We start from the raw sequence: 27,452 nt of genomic DNA on the forward strand, positions 1-27,452 counted from the left end.
AATCCATCTCACAACATCCAAACCTATGAAAAGAATTTCTGAAGTCTACATTTTATAAGAATTCACTGACTCAACAGGCAGATTACAGTTTAAAAATAAAAATGAGACAAGCAGAGCCAGTAACAATCCTGACAGCTACAGTATCCAGTCAATTGCTTTAACTTAAAGGCAAAGAACAGGCAAAAAGCACCTTGACACAAAAGAATACATTTCCGCCATAATTACGGAGCTGCTGATTTGCTGTCAAATGAAAATAAACTTCGCTATAGCCTTCTTTAATTACAGCCCAGTCAGTGACGCAGGCTACCTATAAGGAGTGACCTTCTTTGTAGTTTTTAATGTCATTAGGATTAATAAAATCTATAGTCTTCAAGTACAGCATTCTTGAGTAAACTAAATCCAGGTATTATATAAACTATATAAACAACAACAACAACAACATTTATTTATATAGCACATTTTCATACAAAAAGTAGCTCGAAGTGCTTTACATAATGAAGAGAAGAAAAATAAAAGACAAAATAAGAAATTAAAATAAGACAACATTAGTTAACATAGAAAGGAGTAAGGTCCGATGGCCAGGGTGGACAGAAAAAACAAAAAAAAACTCCAGAAGGCTGGAGAAAAAAATAAAATCTGTAGGGGTTCCAGGCCACGAGACCGCCCAGTCCCCTCTGGGCATTCTACCTAACATAAATGAAATAGTCCTCTTTGTAGTTCGGGTTTTTCACGGAGTCACTTGATGCTGATGGTCATACAGACTTCTGGCTTTTAATCCATCCATCGTTGTTGGAACATCATGGTGCTTTGGGTAGATGGTGGTGGCGCACGCCACCACCAACAGGACACCGGAAAAGGAAACAGAAGAGAGAGTAGGGGTTAGTACAGATTTTGAATGAATAGTTATTATAATGAATTGGATATACAGAGTATCAGGAATAAATTACAGTGAAGTTATGAGAAGGCCATGTTAAAATAATGTGTTTTCAGTAGTTTTTTTAAAGTGCTCCACTGTATTAGCCTGGCGAATTCCTACTGGCAGGCTATTCCAGATTTTAGGTGCATAACAGCAGAAGGCCGCCTCACCACTTCTTTTAAGTTTTGCTCTTGGAATTCTAAGGAGACACTCAGTTGAGGATCTGAGGTTACGATTTGGAATATAAGGTGTCAGACATTCCGATATATAAGCCGGGGCGATATTATTTAAAGCTTTATAAACCATAAGCAGAATTTTAAAGTCAATTCTGAATGACACAGGTAACCAGTGTAGTGACATCAAAACTGGAGAAATGTGTTCGGATTTTCTTTTCCTGGTAAGGATTCTAGCAGCTGCATTCTGCACTAGTTGCAAACGATTGATGTCTTTTTTGGGTAGACCTGAGAGGAGTGCGTTACAGTAATCTAGCCGACTGAAAACAAATGCATGAACTAATTTCTCTGCATCTTTCGATGATATAAGAGGTCTAACTTTTGCTATGTTTCTTAGGTGAAAAAATGCTGTCCTAGTGATCTGATTAATATGCGATTTAAAATTCAGATTACAATCAACGGTTACCCCTAAGCTTTTTACCTCCGATTTGACTTTTAATCCTAATGCATCCAGTTTATTTCTAATAGCCTCATTGTATCCATTATTGCCAATCACTAAGATTTCGGTTTTTTTCTTTATTTAATTTGAGAAAGTTACTATTCATCCATTCTGAGATACAAGTTAGACATTGTGTTAGCGAAACAAGAGATTTGGGGTCATCAGGTGCTATTGATAAATACAGCTGTGTGTCATCAGCATAGCTGTGGTAGCTCACGTTGTGCCCTGAGATAATCTGACCTAATGGAAGCATGTAGATTGAGAAGAGCAGTGGACCCAGGATAGAGCCTTGTGGAACACCATATAGAATATCATGTGTCTTTGAGTTATAATTACCACAACTAACAAAGAATTTTCTCCCTGCCAGGTAGGATTCAAACCAATTTAAGACACTGCCAGAGAGGCCCACCCATTGACTAAGGCGATTCTTAAGAATATTATGATCAATGGTGTCAAATGCGGCACTCAGATCTAAGAGGATGAGAACAGATAAATGGCCTCTGTCTGCATTTACCCGCAAGTCATTTACTACTTTAACGAGTGCAGTTTCTGTGCTGTGATTTGTTCTAAAACCTGACTGAAATTTATCAAGAATAGCATGTTTATTGAGGTGCTCATTTAACTGTATAATGACTGCCTTCTCTAGAATTTTACTTAAGAAAGGCAGGTTAGAGATGGGTCTATAATTTTCAAGAGCAGAGGGATCGAGATTATTTTTCTTAAGTAGGGGTTTAACTACCGCAGTCTTAAGACAGTCTGGGAAGACCCCCGTATCTAATGACGAATTTACTATGTCAAGAACATTATCAATAAGCACGCCCGATACTTCTTTGAAAAAATTTGTTGGTATTGGGTCAAGGGCACAGGTGAAGGGTTTCATTTGAGAAATTATTTTATGTAAATCAGGTAAATCTATCCTAGTGAAAGACTTTAATTTGTTTATTATGGGGTACTGGGGTTTAGGAGGATCCTTAGTGTCGGGGAGATATACTATGTTATTTCTAATATCATTAATTTTTTGATTGAAAAATACAGCGATAGCCTCACAGGTTTTAATGGAAGTACTTAGGAGGCATTCCTTTGAGTTACCTGGGTTTAACAGATGATCAATCGTCGAAAATAAGACTCTGGGATTACTAGCATTGTTATTTATAATCTTAGAGAAATAGCAGCGCCTCTCAAGACGGACTGTGTTATTGTATTCTGTTATTTTAACTTTTAATATTTCATAGTCAATAGTTAGTTTAGTTTTCCTCCATTTACGCTCAGCTCTACGGCATGTTCTCTTTAAATCAGACACTCTTTGGGTCTTCCATGGTATAACAATGCTAGAAGATTTTTTAACTGTCTTTTCAGGTGCAACTAAGTCAACAGCAGCCCTCACTTTAGTATTAAAACGTGCATAAACAGTAAATTTAGGCGTCACTGAAGAATCTCTATTCACTACAATTACATACACTTAACTGCTCTTTGCAGGCAATGTGGAATGTGCTTTAAATTAATATTCAGATGTCTTTTGAAGGAGACAATTCTATTATTTCTATCACTGGCAGAAACAGCACCTTGTTTGATCCTGCTAAGTTGTGCAAGATCAGCTTTATCATAGACCCTTACATTCACTCTGCAAGCTCAGCTTCTATCCCTGGGCTGACTCAGTAAAATTTTCTTTCAGCTTGACTTACATAGCCCATTTAATGTAATTTTTACTTCCTAATGTCAGACTTATATATTAATATGTTTAATATTTAATTTAACTATATACAGTGGGTATACAAAAGAATCACCCCCTTCGAAATATTCCCATTTTTTTTGCTTTACAGCCTTAAATAAAAACACAAAAACGAGTATTTTTCCAGCTTTACTTACTCAATGCAATCTATAACATCCAAGTGAACATTATCACAGCTACAGTTCAGAAGAATTTAAAAAAATAAAAAACAAGAAATACTGAGATGAATAAAGGGTCACTCCCCTCCTAAACTCAATCGGGTGTAAGTAACCACCATTTCCATTGTAGACCATGGTTACTGGCTTCCACCTGTGATCAATTGTAATCAGTGTGATTAGTGAAGCATAAAAACAGCTGTTCCTGGAGCATTCCCTTGCTTGGTAGTGCAACAGACAGCAAACAACTGACTATGGGTGTGTTATATAGAGTTGTGGACAGAAATAAGGCAGAAGATGGATACACAAAAATCTCAAAGGCTTTATCAATCCCAAGGAGCACGGTATACTGTAAGTCCACAATAAAGAAGTGACAAGTGTTTGATGCTACTAGGACCCTCCCTGGATCCGGCCGTCCCTCCAAACTGGATGGAAACTGGTAAGAGAGGCTACCAAGAGGCCAATGGCCACTTTGAAGCAGTTACAGGATTTTATGGCAAAGAGTGGTCATTGTATGCATGTGACAACAATTTCACAAGTGCTCCACAATTGTGGCTTGTTCAGGGGGGTCACAAGGAAAAAGCCACTTCTCAAGAAAGGCCATACTACGGCTCGTTTGAGCTTTGCCAGAATGCACCTTGAAGATTCTGATGCCAAGTGGAAAAAGGTCCTTTGGTCAGATGAAACCAAAATCAAACTATTTGGCCTCAATACCAAACAGTGCACCTGGTGGAAATCTAATGCACCTCACAGCACACCATACCTACAGTAAAGCATGGAGGTGGCAGCATCCTGTTGTGGGGGTATTTCTCTGCCACAGGGCCTGGGGCTCTCGTTACGGTAGAAAGAAAAATGGATGGGGTAAAATACCATCAAATTCTTGAGGAAGACCTGCTACCCTCTGCCACAAAGTTGAAGATGGGCAGAATGTTCACCTTTTCACACGACAACAGCCCGAAGCACACAGCAAAATTGACCACACAGTGGATGTAGGGAAAAAAGTGAATGTCTTCGTGTGGCCCAGTCAGAGCCCAGACCTAAATCCCATTGAAAATCTGTGGAAAGATTTGAAGATAGCAGTCCACCAATGCTCACCATCCAATCTGACCAAACTTGAACAGTTCTGTAAAGAAGAGTTGGCAAATATCTAGATGTGCAAAGCTGATAAAGAAATATCCCAACACACTCAAATTGGTCATTAAAGCAAAAGGCAGTTCAACAAAATGACATTGACATTGGGGTGTGATCTTCTTTTTCATTTTTTAAAATTCTTCTGAACTGTAGCTGTGATATCTTTCACTTGAATGTTATAGATTGCACTGTAAAGTAAAACTGGGAAAAAATATTGGTTTGTGCGTTTTCATTTAAGGCTATAAAGCAAAGAAAATGGGCATATTTCAAAGAGGGTGATTATTTTCTATACCCACTGTATAAACACTAGAATCATATGGAGTAGTAAATACTATATTCCCAAAATGAATCCAAATTTGACACAGACAGGGATACAAGCTTTTAATCATTCCTGATATACTATCTAAGGATGATAAAATACAAAGAAGAAGAAATACTGTATATTGTAAGAAGATAGGGGTCTACTCCTACAAATCCTCCAACCTGGAATAATCTCAAGAAGGCAATAATATACTGTACACAAAAAGAATTAAAAAAGGATTACATAAAGTACAAAATGACATTTAAGTTCCTGTATGCTAGGAGGGGTGACTTGTCCATTTGCTAATCTCAACGTACCACAAAAAGCTTTCCTATATCCTATAACCAATCTCTCTCTCATTCTTTCCTAGGGCACGAAGCGGAAGCAGACGCAGACAATGGCCACAGTGAGATGAATCGTGTTGCCGTCGTCATAGAAGAACTCCAGGCACTCGACAAACAGATTCAGAAACTCCTGTCCAGACGAAGGTACCTTAGGGATTTGAAGGCTCGGCTGCTGGATAAACCATCCTCGCTATCTGAAATCGACGTAACATCAACCCCGCGTTGTGCGGCTCAAGTAAGCTTCACCCCCGCGCCACGTAGGAGCGACGACGACACCAATGAAGACCTCGGCGTGTTTCAGCTATGCAGGCGGGGGTTCAAGGCTAGAACACCTCCATCGGCACAGGCGAGCATCTTGACCCAGAACCAGTTCGACCCTCTCCGCGTCCCCAGTTTGCCTTCAACCCCAGGTGATGTAATCGTGGTAGGTGATTTGATTGTTAGAAACCTCAATATTGCATGCCCTAATCAGAAATCTTTTGTTTCTTGTTTTCCCGGTGCTCATGTCCGAGATGTGATGAGACGTGCGCCGACAATCTACGAGAAGCACAAGAAGAGGGCAGTTGGATCCGTTGTATTACACGCCGGCATGAACGACGTAAGGCACCGACAGTCGGAAATTCTCAAGGTTGACTTCGTAGCACTAATTAAAGACACGAAGGAGAGGACCCCATCGGCAAAGATCTTCATTTCGGGTTCACTACCTCTCATCAGACGATCAAATGAATACTACAGTTGTCTGCTAGGATTAAATAACTGGCTGAAAGGCTTCTGCGAGAACCAAGACATCGGGTTCATCGACAACTGGGACCTCTTTTGGGAAAGGCCGCGTTTCTTCAAGCGGGATGGCCTGCATCCGAATAGATTCGGCGCCCGGGTCCTCTCCGAAAACATTGCTAAGGTAATTCGTTTATCTTGACTATCTATTTCTACTCTTAACCCCTTCCGTAATGCTATTGCTGTGCTAGGACATGATAATTGCTTAACAAAGTCTTCCGTAAAAGTGCACAACATTAATACTCTAGTAACCAATCTCAATGCATGTAGAAAATCTAGGCAATACGGCATAAACACCAATAATTTAAATTACTACTTTAGATGAACAATGTATTAAAACTATAAAAACAGACTATAGATTAAATAAAAAATACACACAGAGTGGTGCTAACAAAAATAACTTAGTTCCTGTTCCAAATATCAATAACGCACATAGTATTCATCTCTTCCCCTTCGTAACATTAAATATGGCACTATTAAATGTTAGAGCTTTAACTAACAAGACGTTTTTTATCAACGATCTTATTAGTGATAGAAAAATTGATTTTATTGCACTAAGTGAAACGTGGCTTGGCTCTGATGGCGCGGCTGTTTTAATTGAATCTGGGCCTCCGGATTACAGTTTTACTCGTGCGGATTGCCAAGGAAAAAGAGGCGGTGGCCTAGCAAACATTTACTCAAGCCAGTTAAAAGTGTAAAGATGTCAGTTTTGGTAAATTCAAGTCCTTTGAGTATCTCGCCGTTGTTATTCATGGAGATTCTCACGTTCTAGTATTATCTGTGTACAGACCTCCTAAATTTAACGCGTCTTTCTTTGAGGAATTCTCTGACCTAATGTCAATTTTAATTACGAACTATGACACACTCTTAATAGCTGGCAACTTTAACTTTCATATAGATAATCAGTGTGACCAAAAAGTAAAAGAATTCATGAACCTCCTGGACTCTTTTGATTTGAGACAGCTCGTTAATCAGCCTACACATAAAGCAGGTCACACGTTAGACTTAGTAATTACTAAAGGACTAAAAGTTGATGTAAGGCAGGTCATTGATATTGGTCTATCAGTCCATTTTCTTCTACAATTTAATGTAGAAATATTGATAGAAAACATTTATGAGAAGCATATTGTTAAAAAACGCTTCTTTTACTCATCAGCAGCTTTAAAACTTACAAACATTCTAAGCAATCAATTCGTTTATAGTGCCAACTATAATAGCTAGGATAATGTAAACAGTAAGGTGGAAAGATTTAATACTAAAGTGAGAGCTGCTGTTGACATAGTTGCACCTGAAAAGACAGTTAAAAAATCTTCTAGCATTGTTATACCATGGAAGACCCAAAGAGTGTCTGATCTAAAGAGAACATGCCATAGAGCTGAGCGTAAATAGAGGAAAACTAAACTAACTATCCACTATGAAATATTAAAGGTTAAAATAACAGAATACAATAACACAGTCCGCCTTGAGAGGTGCTGCTATTTCTCTAAGATTATAAATAACAATGCTAGTAATCCCAGAGTCTTATTCTTGACGATTGATCGTCTGCTAAACTCAGGTAACTTAAAGGAATGCCTCCAAAGTACTTCCAGTAAAACCTGTGAGGCTATTGCTGTATTTTTCAATCAAAAAATTAATGATATTAGAAATAACATAGTATATCTACCCAACACTGAGGATCCTCCTAAATCCCAGTACTCCATTACAAACAAATTGAATTCTTTCACCAGGATAGATTTACCTGATTTACATAAAATAATTTCTCAACTGAAACCTTCCACCTGCGTCCTTGAACCAATACCAACAAGTTTTTTCAAAGAAGTATCAGGTGTGCTAATTGATAATATTCTTGACATAGTAAATTCGTCATTAGATATGGGGGTCTTCCCAGACTGTCTTAAGACTGCTGTAGTTAAACCCCTACTTAAGAAAAATAATCTTGACCCCTCTGCTCTTGAAAATTTTAGACCCATCTCTAACCTGCCTTTCTTAAGTAAAATTCTAGAGAAGGCAGTCATTATGCAGTTAAATGACCACCTCAATAAACATGTTATTCTTGATAAATTTCAGTCAGGTTTTAGAACAAATCACAGCACAGAAACTGCACTCGTTAAAGTAGTAAATGACTTGCGGGTAAATGCAGACAGAGGCCATTTATCAGTTCTCATCCTCCTAGATCTAAGTGCCGCATTTGACACCATTGGTCATAATATTCTTAGAAATCGCCTTAGTCAATGGGTGGGCCTCTCTGGCAGTGTCTTAAATTGGTTTGAATCCTACCTGGCAAGGAGAAAATTCTTTGTTATTTGTGGTAATTACAACTCAAAGACACATGATATCCTATATGGTGTTCCACAAGGCTCTATCCTGGGCCCGCAGCTCTTCTCAATCTACATGCTTCCGTTAGGTCAGATTATCTCAGGGCACAACATGAGCTACCACAGCTATGCTGATGACATGCAGCTGTATTTATCAATAGCACCTGATGACCCCGACTCTCTTGATTCACTAACACAATGTCTTACTTGTATTTCTGAATGGATGAATAGTAATTTTCTAAAGCTAAATAAAGAGAAAACTGAAATTTTAGTGATTGGCAATAATGGATACAATGAGGCTATTAGAAACAAACTGGATGCATTAGGATTAAAAGTCAAGACGGAGGTAAAAAGCTTAGGGGTAACTGTTGACTGTAATCTGAATTTTAAATCACATATTCATCAGACCACTAGTACAGCATTTTTTCACTTAAGAAACATAGCAAAAGTTAGACCTCTTATATCATTGAAAGATGCTGAGAAATTAGTTCACGCATTTGTTTCCAGTCGACTAGATTACTGTAATGCACTCCTCTCAGGACTACCCAAAAAAGACATAAATCGTTTGCAACTAGTGCAGAATGCAGCTGCTAGAATCCGAACTAGGAAATTTCTCCAGTTTTGATGTCACTACACTGGTTACCTGTGTCATTCACGATTGACTTTAAAATTCTGCTTATGGTTTATAAAGCCTTAAATAATTTTGCCCCATCTTATATATCGGAATGTCTGACATCTTATATTCCAAATCATAACCTTAGATTCTCAAATGAGTGTCTCCTTAGAATTCCAAGAGCAAAACTTAAAAGAAGTGGCGAGGTGACCTTCTGCGGTTATGCACCTAAAATCTGGACTAGCCTGCCAATAGGAATTTGCCAGGCTAATACAGTGGTGCACTTAAAAAAACTGCTGAAAACACATTACGTTAACATGGCTTTCTCATAACTTCACTTTAATTTAATCCTGATACTCTGTATATCCAATTCATTATAATAACTATTCCTGGTGGCTCTAAAATCCGTACTAACCCCTACTCTCTCTTCTGTTTCTTTTTCCGGTTTCTTTGTGGTGGCGGCTTGTGCAACCACCACCTACTCAAAGCACCGTGATGTTCCAACATTGATGGATTAAAAGCCAGAAGTCTGCATGACCATCATCATCAAGTCCTTCCGTGAAAACCTCAAATACAAAGAGGACTATTTCATTTATGTTAGGTAGAATGCCCAGAGAGGACTGGGCGATCTTGTGGCCTGGAACCCCTGCAGATTTTATTTTTTTCTCCAGCCGTATGGAGTTTTTTTTTGTTTTTTCTGTCCTCCCTGGCTATCGGACCTTACTCTTATTCTATGTTAACTAATGTTGTCTTATTTTAATTTCTTATTTTGTCTTTTATTTTTCTTTTTTTCATTGTGTAAAGCACTTTGAGCTACGTTTTTGTATGAAAATGTGCTATATAAATAAATGTTGTTGTTGTTGTATATTTACTACTCATCTCTGTCTCCCAGGCATACCTTCTTCATTTAAATGCTCATCTCATACTGTGATCTACACACAATGGAGCTACTGACTTGATGCAAATATAACCCCTTTTTGCAGTCACATCTGGAAAGCAAAAAAATACATGCAACATCAAGAGTGGGTCTATAATGTCTTTGGGCAACAAGTCACAATACTTTCAGTCAGCCTCTTGGACTACTTCAGCCATTTAGGCTTTAACATCTTTAAAGAGTTTAATCTATGCTGCTTTAGTTTAAAGGGCTATATGATTCCACTCCTTCCACTCAGGAATTATGTGCTGCCACCTGATAGGCTTGAGAGTGACCTGCACAAGTAAGAGCCACATGCTGGCTTCTATTGACAAGAATGTGCTTTGCTTCCTTGCTAGCTTTCAGTAGTCTCTCCTCTTCTCCACAGGAAGGGCAAGGTATTCCTGGAGCTTACTTGATTGTGACCCTCTTGAACATGTTACACTTCCCTTCAGGATGCAACTCTTTTCTTTATCCCTGTCAACTGCTCTTTCAGAACAATACACTGACAGATTACTGATATCCCACTGCTCACCTGTATGTTCCTGTCTTGCAAACCCCAGCACACTGAATATGAAAAAATAAATACTATGTTAATACAGTTAGAACACTAATTCAAACTATGTAAATGTGGTTACGTTGTTTTAAAACCAGTCATTCTCCATCATTGGTTATTCATTTAAGAGAAAAGGCAAAATTAAAAAAATAATTACTTGCATAGTCAAAAAAAAAAAAGGTAAAAGCTGCAACAAAGTCTCAAACAGAACAAACAAATAAAAAAGCACTGTTAAATGCACATATGCAGAATTCTTTTAACAAACGGATCATCAATGATGTAAAACGATAATTCTTTTGACAAAATGTATGATATTTAATTTTCTAAGGCAAATAGTAGAATAAATATTAACTGGATTATACTTGTACACTCTGATCTTATTTTTCCCCATGTAATTATTGTGCATTTTACTATCTTTTTATCATACTGTATTCATTTTGATCTGTGTCTTTACTGCCACCTGTTGACAGTAATCATTTTTACAGGTAAATAGATGATTAAAAATACATTTCATTTTCAGATCAATAAGAAGTGTATAAAGAGGTATGATTAGATTTACAGAAATCATTGCAATGACAAAGATAATGCCTTGAATTGTATTACTATTTGAAACATCTAAGCTGTAACAATCACGTTAAGCTATCTCTTAACGGACTGAGTGAGAAGTTCACTGGAGCTGATGCAAGCAAGGACTTGGTGGACCAGTGTAGGCATTAACCATGGCAATTGGATAAGATGTCTAATGAGAACAGGCCCAAATATATGATGGGTGATGTGGGAATACTGAATGATAAGACATTCGCTGATAATAGTATAAAGGTATGCTATGAAATTATATATGAAGATATTTGATTAAAAAAGCACAAAAGTATAAGGTTTATCTTTAGCCATAGTCTAGCATAGTTTTTCCAGGCAGGAAACCTTTACGATTCAGGGTTTGTAAGTAGACATTTTTGCCTGCAGCATCCTTGCTCAGACCATGTGCAGGCCACAACATCACCAATTTAGAAAATCATAATGATATTCATTGCATACACATTTAAAGGTCTGAGTTCCAATGCTCTACTATCAAAATGCATCTCCTTCAAAGGTTTTCTACATTCAACCAAATTGAATTTCAAATTAAATACAGCAATTATTTGCATTTTAACCAATTATGCTGCATACTTTTATGCATCAAAAACACTTTATTCAGTTTTTGGGAATGATATATACCGTCAAAGTAAAAAGTATGTGAACCCCTAGGAATTATCTATCTTTATGTCTAATTCCCATATAAAACATGGCCATATCTTCATGTCAGTCACAATAATGAACAAACACAGTCTCCTATAACTAAAGATACACAGATTTTCAGAGAATTTTTGGCCATATTGAATAAATCATTCAAACTGTGAAACTGAAGGTTAGAAAAAGTAAGTGAACCCTAAGCTAATGTCTTTTTAAAAAGCTCATTGCAGTCAGGATTTAGCACAGCCTGGAGTTCATTTAATGAAACAAGTTCAGAGGTGTGGCCTAGAATTACTTTGATTGATAAAAAAAACACTATAAAGTTTGAGTTTGAGCTTTTGACAAGAAGCATGTCCAGATAGGAATCATGCCTTGCACAAAAGAGCTGTCTGAAGAGCTACAATTGAGAATTGTTAATCTACATAAGGCTGGAAAGGGTTGCAAAGTCATCTTAAAGATTTTAGATATTCATCAGTCTACTATTAGGCAAGTTGTCTATAAATGGTGACAATTTGGTATTGTGGCTACTCTGCCTAGAAGTGGGCGCCCTGCCACAATAACCCCAAGAGCACAACGCAAAGTCAGCAATGAGGTAAAGATGAACCCTAAAATGACAGCAAAGGACTTGAATAAGTCATTAGAACTGGCCAACATCTCTGTTCATGAGTCAACTATACACAAAACATGGAACAAGAAAGGAGTCCATGGCAGGACACCAAGAAGGAAGCCACTGCAAACACCTGACGTTTGCAAAAAAGCATTTGGATACTCCACAACGGTACTGGGGAAATGTTTTGTGGAGTGATGAAACCAAAATTGAACTATTTGGGAGGAACCAGCAGAACTTAATTTGGCATAAGAAGGGCACTACATCAAAACATCATCCCTACAGTAAAGTATGGTGGAGGGAACATCATGATTTGGGCCTGTTTTGCTGCATCAGGGCCTGGACAGCTTGCCATCATTAAGGGAAAAATCAATTCACAAGTTTATCAACAAATTCTCCAGGATAATATGAGGGTGTCTGTCCATCAACCTAAGCTCAGAAGAGGCTGGGTGATGGAACAGGCCAATGACCCCAAACATCGCAGCAAATCCACAGCACAATGGCTTCAGAAGAACAAACTCTGCCTTTTAGAGTGGCCCAGTCAGATCCCAGATATCAATCCTACTGAGATGCTGTGGAATGACTTGAAGAGAGCCATACACAGAAGACAACCAAAGAATATGGAAGAGGTAAGGCAGTTCTGCAGGGAAGAATGGGCTAAAATTCCTCCCGCACGATGTGCAGGTCTGATCTGCAGTTACAGGAGGTGCCTGGTTGAGGTCATTGCTGCCGAAGGAGGGTCAACCAGTTATTAAATCCCAAGATTCACTTACTTTTTCCACTACCACTGTGAATGTTGAATGCGTTTGTAAAATAAAGACATGAAAGAGTAGAATTTTTTGTGTGTCATTGGCTTAAGCTCATTGTATATACAGTATCAGTACCTGTGACTTAGATCACTTTTTATGACCAATTCATGCAGTAAACCAGATAATTCCAAAGGGTTCACATACTTTTTTACTTTGATGGAAATTGGAGATTCAGTTTTCATGAAAAGGAGGCTTGAAATTCAGCACAGGATTGTAGGAATTATGACTATTATTTGAAAATACCACATTTTTAAACTTAATATAGCATGGAATCTGGGTCCTCTTTTAACGCAAAAAAACAGTTTTTTTTTTTTTTTTATACAGTTATGAAGCAAGTTCAAAAATAAATAAAAAAAATAAAATTTATACATGCTTTGACAGCATGGCAATACAACTAATCAGCTGTGAGCTGCAATCTCTTAAACTTGTAGTTTTATTAATTTGATTGAGGCAGTTGAAATAACAGTAAGACTGATCTTTTAAAAGCAGTGCTATACTTGTTCCTAATAAAGGAAAGGAGGCTTCACATCCATTGTCTAATTGTTATAAGCAAGGCTACAGCAACCCATTTGCTAACCAGCTTATCCAGTTCAGGGTCATGGAAAACTGATGCCCATCCTTTGTGTAGTTCTTTGTGATGTAGTGCAGTATATGGTACCCATTACATGATGGCTCGCGTTATAAAGTCAAGTTAAAATCGTCAAAACAACAGTTTTGCTTTTCTTAGCTTGTATTGCATTTTTATTTCCACCCAAAAGATGGAGTAGACACCTATGAGCAAAATTAAGCATACAATATTTGCACTTACGTCACATGATTGCACAGGAGTCTGTCCATTAACAATATAGTATATTTTATAGTACAGACCTTACTTATGCACAAGTGGTCTGCTTTGTCATATATTGAACTAGCAGGAGTACCCGGCGTTGCGCGGGAATCTATAACCGGTGAATTTCCTAAATGAAAGAAACAGAACATAGAAATAGAACAAACAGTTTTCTGATTGACATTTTATTGTAATAGGTAATATAAGTGGTCAATCCACAGTCTTTGGATACACTATTTTTTGGTTTGCCTTGTGGTGTGAAAATGAACAAATTGTGAGGACTGCCCACTGTAGAACATGCTACGTAGAGTTGTCCGTGTGTAAAGCATGGATTTTCCAAATTGATGCATTTAACTTGCAGTGATTGCCCTTGAGCCTTATTAATTGACATAGCAAAAGCCAAACGAACATGAAATTGTAGCCTTTTGAAATCAAAGGGTAAATCATTCAGAATCAGCGGAATTCTTGGTATGAAAACATCTTCACGTCTTGCGCAATGTTTCAGACGCCCTTGAAATAGACTTTTTTCTGGCAGTGGAAGTGGACTTTCTAATTTTATGTCTTTTTTTTGGTGGCATGGGTATATTAGCGAAAAGCAGGACAATTATAATGTGTTACATGGTATTACGTACGGAATAAGCACCACAGTGAGATGAATGTACGTTATTTACAATACGTCAGAAAGCGAACAAATAGCACCAGTCAGTCAGAAAGACTGAAATCATACTGTGAGTCGGAAAGCAAGCAAATAGCACCACAAATACGGAAAGCCGGTCACACGCACTGGGTCGTTCACGTTTTACATCCATACGGCAGTTCCCCTTCACCTGATGAAAGCAGTCGGCCTTCTCATACTTGGAGACTTCAGCAATCTGTTGGCAATTTAAAGAAACATTGGTAAAGTGTGATGCACAGGGACCAAACGTGCCGCTAGATGGCGCCGCCATTAACGGCTGTTGCAATGTGCGGCCATCTTGTCGATGATAAGTACGGGGACGTGTGCCGAACGTTGTGTCGGTGAAAAGGTGCCCTGCGCTTCACCCCAAACATTTTTCCCAACCAAACATACCCCATGACCTCCTCCTGGTCACAAAGGAGCCACATCCCCAGTTTGGTGGCGATCAGACGCCCGGTGCAGATTTGTATGGCGGACAAACAAACATACACACACACATACATACATCGACTCTGCTTTATATATTAAGAAGAAGGTTAAGAAGATGCTGAGAACTTTCCAGCCCCTGTAGTCTGGTTCACTTAGGTGAATGTAAACAGGTCAATGCACTCTGAGCTTAACAATGGTTATATTAATAAAAAAAAATTTAAAAAGTGTAGATGCACAGAGGTGGTGAGAAATGAATGACCTGTGCGACCTATGATCTAATCCTCCAATTATCTTACACTACAGGAGTGATTTGCACAAATGGGGTGTTGTCTCATTGCAATCGCTCTTAGGGCATATGTAGACACTAGAGGCATATTGACTGATTCTATGTAGTAAATGGTAAACAAACATTCCAAAATGAACACTATTAAGAAATTTTTACTTTATTAAAAAACAGGGCTGTGGAGTCGAAATTGAAAGAAATTATTGTGTTAATGGAGTCGGAAAAGATTCAATTAGAAATAAATTCTGTACAGTTTTTTTCTTTTTTACATGTTTACAGGAAGCAAAGTAGTGCAGTGGCTAGTGGAGTGGTGCTACTTCACAGACTCAGCATCTGGGATTTAAATCCTACACCGGTTACGGGCTGTGTGGAGTCTGCACATTCTTCCATGTCTCCTTATATTTCACACTGAGTGCTTCGGTGTTCCTTCCACATCCTCAAAGACAAGCAGGATGGAATGAATAATGATTCCAGTTTTGCATGAATTCAGATGTCCCTATTGTTTCAGTTTCTGAAATGTTGGTTTTTAGTAATTGTTATTTTGAATATTTAAATGTTCAATTAAAATGTCTTATGAAAATAATCACACATTTAATATCTTTTCATTTATATTTTTTGTGGGAAATACATCCATTTTGAAAGAGAGAGAGAGAAGAGCGTGAGAAAAATAAAACTATTATGCTGGAACTTATTAGTTATTTTTACAATGTCAGGTATTTGCAGCTGTTAAGGCAAAACTAAAAAACATGAAAACAAAAAACTGATAAAATCAATTTTAAAAATAAAACAAAAACACATCAGTAGGTTTGGTTTTTCAGATGTTTACAAACTGTGAGTTCTTTTTTCAAGATACCAATAAACTTTACCTGATTAGTAAAGATATGGCTGACATGGTAATTGTACGAGGTAGTCTGTGTCACTTCACTACCTAACAACCTTTTTCAAACCATATGATGTGCCAATAGCAACACTCTGCTCAGGAATGTAATGTGTAGGGAACAATTTTATTTTCAAAAGCAATTTATTACTACTTTCCCAAATAACAAGCCAGCAGTTATCAACAAAATGCAAATACCTGTCAAGTAATCTAAAACATTTTTCACTCATGACGCATATCCAGTATGGTCCATAAGGAATTTCATGTAAAGGTTTTATTGATCAGTAAATATCAATGTCAGACTGTTTAACTGTTATACAGTATATAATAAGTGCGAAGAAAGCTAAAAGAATATCATAACTGACATCAGAACACATATGCTCAATGACAATTACAGCTAACACGCCATATTATAAGTGTAGTAACACTGAAATTCAGTGTTCATCTGTATACAATAAATCTGCATTGTGCCCTGGAGATCAGTGCAAAGGAGCTTTGGAAGCTGCCCAGCACTGTTTTACACCACACATTCAGAAATGGCATCTGAATTTACATTTCTTGCAAAAGCGTCACCTTCATATGCTTCACTGTCACTAGAACTACGTAGAATGGTGTCACTGGCCTTTGCTGAACGCCTGTCACTAACATGACAAATTGCTTTTTTATTCATGTGCTTTCCATTTTAACAGCCCATATTCAGCTCTCTTGCTCCCATAGACACAGTTTAACAGCTGTCCTTCATCACTACCTGCAGGTCACTGAAGACATGTAACCTCGAGGATGGCTGAATGCATGTGACTACAGAAGGACAAATCACCTCTGAGATATCAGTAAAGGGGGTAAAGAGGACTGGATCGGCCAGTCTACTGTCAAGAATATTTCTTTAGAAAAACAGAGTATTTTTTCATACATCATACATCTCCATATAGCCCATGCAAAAGTCCAGCCATGATCATCAGATCTGCAAAAACACTGCAAGTGAGTCATCTTTGTGTTTTTTTACACACAGCTCACTCCATCCACAATGTACCACCTCACATGTTCTCCTTTCTCCAAATCAAATTGATGCTGACAATGTACTTTGTAATTCAAGTGTGTAAAAATATTGCAATGCGATTTCAGGTGAATTTATTTACTTTTTTTAGTTAACTGAAACAACTGGAGCACAGACAGTTTTCAGAATAGTGTATGATATTTTATATAACAGCTGAAAAACTTTGATTATAAGTGATATGTTTCTATCATAATGGTATAGGAGGAGAGCGAGAGAGTAATTCACATTTGGGTAGCAACATACATTATGTGCAAGTGTGTATATGTCTCTCAATACATTCACCTGCATTTTCATATTGCTGTAATTACATTTTTTTTCTAAAAGGCACTTTCTGCCCACCCTTCCATTATCACAAAGAAAGCCCACTGTTCATTCTTCGCCTTCTTCTTCCATCTCTGGAGCAGTACCATGATAAAAATGATATGCAAAAATTTCTCCTGGTGCCTCATTTTCACTGGTTTACTGCAAACCACTAGATAAACATATTATAAAAACAGGAGGGAAAGATTTGGAAAATTAAAGCATCATATCATTACTTATAAATCCATTATAAAGGCTTTAAAACAACAACTAAATAAATTTTATGTTGGAATTAAGCCATAGACTAAACACAGTACAGAAAGTCACACAGCCGGCTTTGATTTTTACTTCCACGTGTACTGTACAGCCATGATATGCACCTGCTTCCCTAGACCTTAAACTGGATCAACCAGTTACAAAACAGATGGACTGTTAGACAAACAACTGTTGCCATATCAATTACATTCAGAGAACAAATGCAAATTTAATCTTGGTATAATATGTAACTCCCTCAAAGTTAAAACAATTGCAAGTCACTACTGATTGGCCACATTATTGTACTCTCAAGCCATGCACAAATCATGTATTTTTATTTACTAATTCCATAACGGGGAAAAATTTGACAATAACAAAAGCGTTTTTTGACCTGAACAGCATCAGGATCTTCTTGTTTTATTACATGAAGCCATGCTGGATTTGTAAAGTAATTGTCATGATTCCTGCAATCCTGTGCTGAAATTCAAATTCTGTCCCATTAATCCAATTACAGTAATCCCTCCTCCATCGCGGGGGTTGCGTTCCAGAGCCACCCGCGAAATAAGAAAATCCGCGAAGTAGAAACCATATGTTTATATGGTTATTTTTATATTGTCATGCTTGGGTCACAGATTTGCGCAGAAACACAGGAGGTTGTAGAGAGACAGGAACGTTATTCAAACACTGCAAACAAACATTTGTCTCTTTTTCAAAAGTTTAAACTGTGCTCCATGACAAGACAGAGATGACAGTTCAGTCTCACAATTAAAAGAATGCAAACATATCTTCCTCTTCAAAGGAGCAAACAAATCAATAGGGCTGTTTGGCTTTTAAGTATGCGAAGCACCGCGGCACAAAGCTGTTGAAGGCGGCAGCTCACACCCCCTCCGTCAGGAGCAGAGAGAGAGAGAGAGAGATAGAGAGAGACAGATAAAAAAATCAATACGTGCCCTTCGTGCTTTTAAGTATGCGAAGCACCGTTCAGCATGTCGTTTCAGGAAGCAGCTGCACAAAAGATAGCAACGTGAAGATAATCTTTCAGCATTTTTAGACGAGCGTCCGTATCGTCTAGGTGTGCGAACAGCCCCCCTGCTCAATCCCCCTACGTCAGGATCAGAGAAAGTCAGCGCAAGAGACAGAGAAAAGTAACCTGGGTAGTTTCTCAGCCATCTGCCAATAGCGTCCCTTGTATGAAATCAACTGGGCAAACCAACTGAGGAAGCATGTACCAGAAATTAAAAGACCCATTGTCCTCAGAAACCCGCGAAGCAGCGAAAAATCTGCGATATATATTTAAATATGCTTACATATAAAATCCGCGATGGAGTGAAGCCGCGAAAGGCGAAGCGCGATATAGCGAGGGATTACTGTACAGTATGTAGTACTCATTAGGCTAAATAGTTCAGAGAACAGAACAACAATTTTCTACCCCAAAAAAAGGTACCAGAAACAACTTTCTAAAGCAGTTTTTCCAAACTGCTGGTCCAAAAACTAGCAACATCCTTAGAATGTTTTTGCCAGTACACAAAAATTACATAGTCTTGTATTTTAGCCCAGTCTTTAACCAAGTGCTGATCCACAGCGTTCTCCACACAGCAATGTTTCATTAGTACATGTGGATGCTCAAAACTCCAAGGTGTGACCCCAACCCCAATTTCTAATCTAATACAGCCTCTAGTCTGTCGTAGGTTTTCTGTCTTCTCTGTACTGAGGCCCATCTTTCCTGCTGATAAAAAAGAAATTACAATATCACTTTTCTCTGCGGTGAGTTGGCACCCTGCCTGGGATTGGTTCCTGCCTTGTGCCCTGTGTTGGCTGGGATTGGCTCCAGCAGACCCCCATGACCCTGTGTTCAGATTCAGCAGGTTGGAAAATGGATGGATGGAATATCACTTTTCTATAACTCATGATATTGATTTTTTTAAAATGACTGTGCTTTAGTTACTTTGATTTAAGTCTTACAGCAAGAAACCCCACCTACAGACAAAGTTAATGAAAATAAAGTAGAAGCCTTACTGAATTGTTTAATTAATTACATTGCTTAAGGACCAATTGATAATTAATTAATTGATTCATCTTCCTCAAAATTTCCCACGGTTTTAAAGAAGTACTTATACAGGGCTAAACTTTTAAAAGTGGTTGCAGGCATCAACTTTCAGTTGGGGAAACTAAAAATATGGTTGCCAGTTTTAACAGCTATATTTGTAATTAAGATGCTATGCAATTATATGTCAGCTTGTTTTACGTACTTTAAAACATTTCAGTCTTAAGTGTTATCACTTAAAATGTTAAAATTCCAGCTCTGTGCATGCCAATTCCTTGTGTCAGGTGGTTTATTCAAACCTAGTCTATGAGGACTGGGGTGGTATAATTCAGTTTATTGAAAGATTGTTCTTAAATGTTTTCACAGCTTTAGCACTTCTCAATTAGCAATTGAACTTTAAAGTAGAAGACGGTTATTTTCAAAAGACTTACTGAGTATACAGTATTCTTCATTTACATAGTGTACTGAACTGGATTCCATCCTGCAATCGGTTTTAATATCTTGCTTTTATGTAATACTGTGCACAAGCAAATGAAAACGAACTGCTTAGACAGCCAAACCTATCACAGATGATTTTTAGCAAGACATCCTGAACCTTACAAAATGCTTTTTTTTCTACTTTTTGGCATAAATCCCCAGATCACAGCAGTATAAGCAAGAGCACAGGGATTCCTTGGGCTGCACCAAAGTACTAGTCATTTAGATATTTTTAACAAAGTAGTTTCTAGTCACCGCTCTGCAATGGTAGAATTTATCACAGTGAAATGATGGCTATTCAATCTGCTGAGGGAATTCAGCGCTAGCAGAACTGTATGATGCTGCAAACAGCCTAAAAACTGTCCACCATGAGGTTTTCTTTATCATCGCTTGCAACTTCAAATATGCAAATATGAGGTCAGTTTACCTAATATATTCTATCAACATGTAGACTTTGCAACCAGGGGTGAGAACTGTTTAGATCATGTTTATACCAACATCAAGGACACTTACAAGGCAAAGCCCTGTCACCACCTCAGCAACTCTGACCACATTTCTGTAAAAATGATTCCAGCTCACAAATCTCTGCTTAAACATACTAAACCTGTACTGAATGATATTAGAGTTCGGCCAGAGTGTGCCATCTCAGTACTAAGACTGTTTTGAGTGCATTGACTGAGTGCAATAAAAAAATATTTCATTACTGAAATGTTGCTGTTTCCATAAGGTATAAAATATGTTAAAATGAAGTTGTTGCCTCAAAAGCGTAGCAAGTTATAAATTGATACTGTGATTTTTATGTTGTTTCATGTCTTTTTCTCTTTCATTATGCTGAATGTATGTCTTCACTGAAAACTACTCTCTGCATTTTGTATGTCACACTGCGGTCATGAAGAAATGTTGCTTCATCTCACTACGTTTGTGTACATTCATGTAGAATGTACTTTGTCCAGTCAAATTTTATTGTCAATGTATTGATTAAGCGGTGGTAGCACTGCTGCCTTGCAATAAGAACATGATTGCATGAGTTTCCTACTACTACACAAAAAAACATGCAGGTTTGGTGAACTGAAGTTGCTAAATTGGCCCTAGTGTGTGTGTTTGTGTTCATTCTGCGATGCATTAGCACCCTATCCAGAGTTGTTCCTGCCTTTCGCCTGTTGCTTACTGTGATAAGCTCCAGCTTCACTGAAACACAGCTAAGTGCCTTTGGAAATGAATGGATGGCTGGAAGTACATATTTTAATTGTTTTATTCTACATATATGCCCATACTATATAAAGTAGCCAACATCATATAAACAAAACCATGTAACAATCCTCTGCATATTTTAATGTAAAATAACAGCAGATGCATTTGCATGTCATCCCTGCCTATTCACCTTCCACTCAAAAGGAATTCATGGTGCTCTAAATATAACTTATGTTTTAAAAAGAGGACATTAGAAAACAGCACAGGTTGGAGAACAAAACTATTACAGGAATGCTAATCTATATATAAAGACCATTACAAAGTATAATAAAGCCTTTTATACAGCCTTCTATAAAGATCTTTCGTGGTGAACAATGGTATAGTACAGTTTACTTAATTAGAGGCAAAATGTATCTGCCATGTGCGTTTTTTTAATGTGTATGTTTATACTGAATTTAGGTGCAGTTTGTTTTTACATCAAACATTAAACTGGCTCTGGGCCAGTACACTTTCATATTTATTTTATCCTAACTTTTGCCATCCTACTGTTGTATTAAAAAGCAAATGTAAAAATTATCACAAAAAACATTTAATGTATTTAAAATATGTCTCTCTAAGCTATTCTGTGACATAAAAAACAAAAGAAAGACAGTGGGGGACAGTACTTAATGGAGTACAAGTCCATTAAATGGAAAAGAAAAATTCATTAGGTTATGCAGTCTCCAACAACATACTATATTAGATATAGGTGTGCGTAGCACTTTAAGGATGGATTCAGTTTCAGGACTGCAGAAAAAACAGATGGCTGCCATGGACATATTAAGAGGCCAGCTCAAAGGAGTTTCAAGAGGTCAACTTGGAATTGATTTTTGGATGGGGCTTAAAAGGTCTTTATGGTCCTTGTTTAGACAACCTTGGAGCGGAGAAGATGGGTATGTGAAAAGAGCTCTTTGGAAAGAAGTAAAAGAGGCCAATGGTGGTGAGAAAGTATGGGACGTTATTAGAGAACTGCCAGTGTATCATAAAGTTGCCCAAGTGCTGTAGGCCCTCGATAGACAGGGGATAAAGCCCTGTTAGTGAGTCCTACAGGAGCAGTAAGGTTGATTGATTTCTGTTATGTATAGTTTACTCCTTACATCAAACTTTTTTCTTGTGTGCTTCATTTTTGTAACAGAACTACCCATTTTATTGTGTTTGGCATCTTTGGTCTTTCTTAATTTTAGAAAAACAAAGCTAACATTTCCATTTCTATATACAAACAAAAAAAAAATCATCAAAAATCTAAAAATCAGAAAATAAAACAAGAAAACTCTATGGAATATGTTTTCCCCATAAACATCATTCACTGCCTTTTTTGCTAACCAAATGTATATATAAAGATTAAGAGACACTTTTCAACCAAAACAAAGCTAATGCATGTTAAAATATTTATTCTATCAGTTTTGTTTTAGTGATTGCAACGGGGAGTTAGAGAGTCTGCTGTGTAGTTTTTGGCTAGATTTATGGATGACATTTCCTGGAATAGAGTCACTATGCAGCACACCAGGGACATTTTGTCTTTTCATAGACTGTTACACCATTTTTAAAATACCAAAGAACTCACCACTAATGTTTAAAAGTATTCAGTTAAATAAAAATAAAACAAAGCTCAGAGACAATCTTTAAATGCAATGTGAATAAACTTGTATAACCCATGCTTTTCCTTGTTGGGTTTCTTCACAGTGAGAAATTAAAGTGGGTTATATGTTTTATGTCCTAATGAAAAAGGTTGAATATAGTTTAGAAAGAAATGATTATATTACATAGGAAATGGATCACTGGAAAGCTATATTCACTACACATTCAGTAATTGACTGAGTGTTTTTCAAAGCAAAACAAGATTTTGGTGGACATTATACTGTACGGCTTAAAGCATCCACTAATGCATTGAACACATTGTTTAAAACAAGATTCTATTAAATCCACAGTACTGTATTTAACAAGGCAGTTTACAAAATGCAGATAGTCACAATCTGCATACCACAAAGATACAGTAAACATATGTGGTACCCAAGTTTCTCATTGCTAAAATTGCATTACAGTATATTAATGGCAACTAATGTAAGACACAAAAGACTGTTAGCGAATGATGGTGCTTTTAACCACTGTCATACCTTTCTTTTTAGCTGAAGATATATTTAGGCATGTCTGTCTAAAATGCTTTTATAACTGACATAAAACTGTTATTTATATTAAACCTGCCAAGGAAATTGTATGAGGATTTCTCTGATTTACAAAAGTAAAGTATGAATATATCTGGAAATGTACACTCATTCGGGCACTTCAAATCCCCTGTTAACACAAATATTTCCACTCTTCACAGCTGCGTTTAAACATCAAAGCTAGCACTCAATATAACTCAACTGAAATATGCTTGTAAAAACTAGTATTAAATTATTCTGAAAACTAACAACTCACTTACCCTTATTTTATTTTACAATTATATAATGTAAATGTATGCATTGCACAAATTGACAGATATTTAAAATTGTTCAGCCATAACTAGGTTTATGTTATGCTAAAGAAAAGAGCTTGTAAAGAAATATCTCCTCACATGGCCAAAGAAGGATTTCACATAATCAAATATGCAACAACCAAATTAAAACATTTAAGGGCTTAAAGTAAAAGGACTCGATTGCTTTCATCTTTATAACTTTTATGTATATAGACTGATCATTTCTCATTTGTGAGGAGTCTATTGTGAGCCTTTGGACATGGGCAGAAAACAAATATTCACAAAGGAAATTGTTGGGTACAGGAAAAAAAATTTAGAGTTTTGCGAGTGCAAACGCATACAATTAATTATAAAAAAGTGCAAAGTGTAAATATTAGGAATTGAAATTCCAGATATATTTGTATTCCTATATTCTAACATGATACACAAAGATAAACAAATACTTCATACAAAAAAATCATTTCAGAGATCATTTATGCATTTTGATAGTGATATGTTTTCCATCAAAGATAGATAGATAGATAGATAGATAGATAGATAGATAGATAGATAGATAGATAGATAGATACTTTGGTGCATATGGCTGTTAATTCTATTATGTGTAGAAGTGGCAAAAAGTAGGGATATACAGTAACTTGTTTCTTGGAAGACAGCATTTAATAATAGGGGCAAACTCATTGAAAATTTGAGTGTTTCTAAATATCATACACAAACACAAATATATATTCTTACTACTAGATGACACAGTGGTGCGCAGATAAGCACCACTGCCTCACTGTTGCAGATACTGGCTATGACTTCTTGCCTGCTTATTATCTCTGTGGCGTCTGTAAGTTTGAGTCTGTGTGCTTTTTCCCAGGAACTCCTGTTCTGCATCCCAAATCCTAAAGAAGTAAATGTTAGGGTAACAGAAGACTCCAAGTTGAGTCGGTAAGTGCACACTGTGTTACACAGCTGAGGTTCCAGCCTTGAACTTGTAAGATTAACAAAACTGGTAAATGTAAAATAATTAATAAAATTTATTTAGCAAATTCTGAAAAAAATATTATGATAGCATTTAAAGCCAAAACATTTATAAACTATATTTTTCTTTGTTAAAAAATAATATTCTTAATATATTTCTGACATTTTCAACATTAACTAGTTAACAAATTCACATAAATTAAATAATTCACCTGGAAAAGTACCATGAACTGGTCCTGAAATCAGTTCATTCCTGGGTGACTAATTAAATTCTGGGGAACCTCTGACTTATGTTTTTTTTCTCAACTAAGTTCTTAATAAGCGCCCTATCCTCTAATTGATCAAGAAGTATTTTTAACATATTAATTCTTCAAGATTTACTGTACTGTGGTGGGTTGGCACCCTGCCCGGGCTTGGTTTTCCTGCCTTGTGCCCTGTGTTGGCTGGGATTGGCTCCAGCAGACCCCTGTCACCCTGTGTTCGGATTCAGTGGGTTGGAAAATGGATGAATGGATTTACTGTAACAAACAATAATAACACAATATTGTGTGTATTACTTTATTAATGAGTTAAGAAATGGGACACATTGTAAACCAGAAAATTAATGAAAACAGCTAAGAAAGTGAAGGTAAAGTGACCCTTGTATTTCTAAACACTGTGATATCAATATACATCTTTTTCCATCCATCTTCTTATTCTGCTAAGCCAGAGTACAGTTTCAGAGCAGCTGAAGCTTGTCCCAGCAATCTGTGGGTGCAAGACAGGTACAATACCTGGAAAAAAGTGCCAGCCCATCATTTCTTGTAAAAATATACGTAACACTGAAAATCCCATGGGAACAAAAAACAGAACCAAGCTGTCTGGTAAACAACAGCTTTAGGACAAAAAGTGGCCATTGCCTTTGAAAAGGAGTTCAATAAAAGAAAGTTTTTTGTTGGACTCTTTCACCATCAAGTCAGTGAAATGTAAAAATATTTACAAATTAAAAAACTTTTTATGAACTACACATACAGTAGTCTTCATAATGTAAATTAGATATTAAAAGCCTTAATTATCGCTTTGAATCATAGCATATATAAAATCAAAACATATTTTAACAAGAACATATCAATCATTACCAATACAAATACTTTGTTAATTCATGGCCACATATTGTTTCCTAAATATTACTAGGTCAAAGTTAAAAAAAAACACACTGCCATTTTCCATTTCACCACTAGAAGACTGTTTTATTTATGTAGGTTTTTGTTTTTTAACAACACAACATTCCCAAACTAGATTAGTCCAATTCTCATCCTGCTCACACACACACCCATGTTGATGCTCATTCTAGGCCAAACTGGAACCACCAATCAATCTAACCTGCATGCATTTGGGAATGTGGGATGAAAATCCTGTGTTCCCAGAGGAAACCTCCTACAGAAATGGGGAAAAACATGCAAACCCCACTTAGATAATAGCCTGACTTGTTATTCAAAACCAGAACACTGGGTCCATGAGGCAGCAGAGCAAATCCATGTAGCAATATACCATGCTATATTTGTTTTATGATAAAGTGAACATCTTACTAATATTGCTGTGTTTTTACACAAGTCCATGTGTTCTAAAGAACAAACGCACTATTAATTATAAAAATGTGTGCTTCTACACATTTTCTGAATTTCCTTTGTTTATTGGGTTCTTAGTGATAAATATGCACTTCATTCCTAGTCTTCATTCTTACTTTAAAAAGTATATATAAATATAAATAAATAAACATAAAACAATCTAAATTGATAGTGAATATTTAATGTTTCTGTTCAGGATTCTTTAAATATGTATCTTGGAATGCAATTAAATTCTTGAGCCACAGTACTCTCTTCCACCAAAATGATATTCTAAGATGGGTTTCAAACTTGATAAACTATACTGACGGGCTGACCAGTACAACAAACCATATAGTACTATACTGTGCATATCAATTCACGTGCTTGTTATTGAGTTTACACGTTACTTTTAGAGCGAGCAGCCTCAAAACCAGCACACTGTAAAGTAAATAAAAATAGAGATCTATTTTAAGAATACACTGGATGTAATGCTCAAACCACTGAAAATGGATCTCATTTATATTGCCACATCCTTTCTTATTTACGCATCCACATCCGCTAAGAATTTACTCAATATTTACTGAATATTTGTATATTATATATATATATATATATATATATATATATATAGTAATACATTTATCAGCGTAGTGCTCACACATAAACTTTGAGTATAGTAAAAACATACAAGAATAATTTTCTCCATAATGTATCTGTCACCATAATAACTGGGAAAAAAACTAACCGGCTCGCAGGCATGCTATTCAAGCAGAACTGACACATCTTGAAACAATTAGACCACTGTGTCCATACACACAACTTTTTTTATCCCAAACTGATTAAAACATACACTTGAATTAAGAAGATTATATTCTGAATGCATAAACCTCAGTTCCACTAAACTTCTAATGGTCGCTGAAATGAAGGTT

The 27,452-nt window shown here is 36.8% G+C and overlaps 1 protein-coding gene across 2 annotated transcripts in view; it reads right to left on the reverse strand.

The window, feature by feature from the left end:
- The window catches only part of kifc3 (kinesin family member C3), a 124,159-nt gene that overhangs the window by 96,198 nt on the left and 509 nt on the right, over window positions 1-27,452 (reverse strand). The gene's annotated exons all lie outside the window — the stretch shown is intronic.

This window comes from Erpetoichthys calabaricus, chromosome 9, assembly GCF_900747795.2.
Source record: "Erpetoichthys calabaricus chromosome 9, fErpCal1.3, whole genome shotgun sequence".
NCBI lineage: Eukaryota > Metazoa > Chordata > Cladistia > Polypteriformes > Polypteridae > Erpetoichthys > Erpetoichthys calabaricus.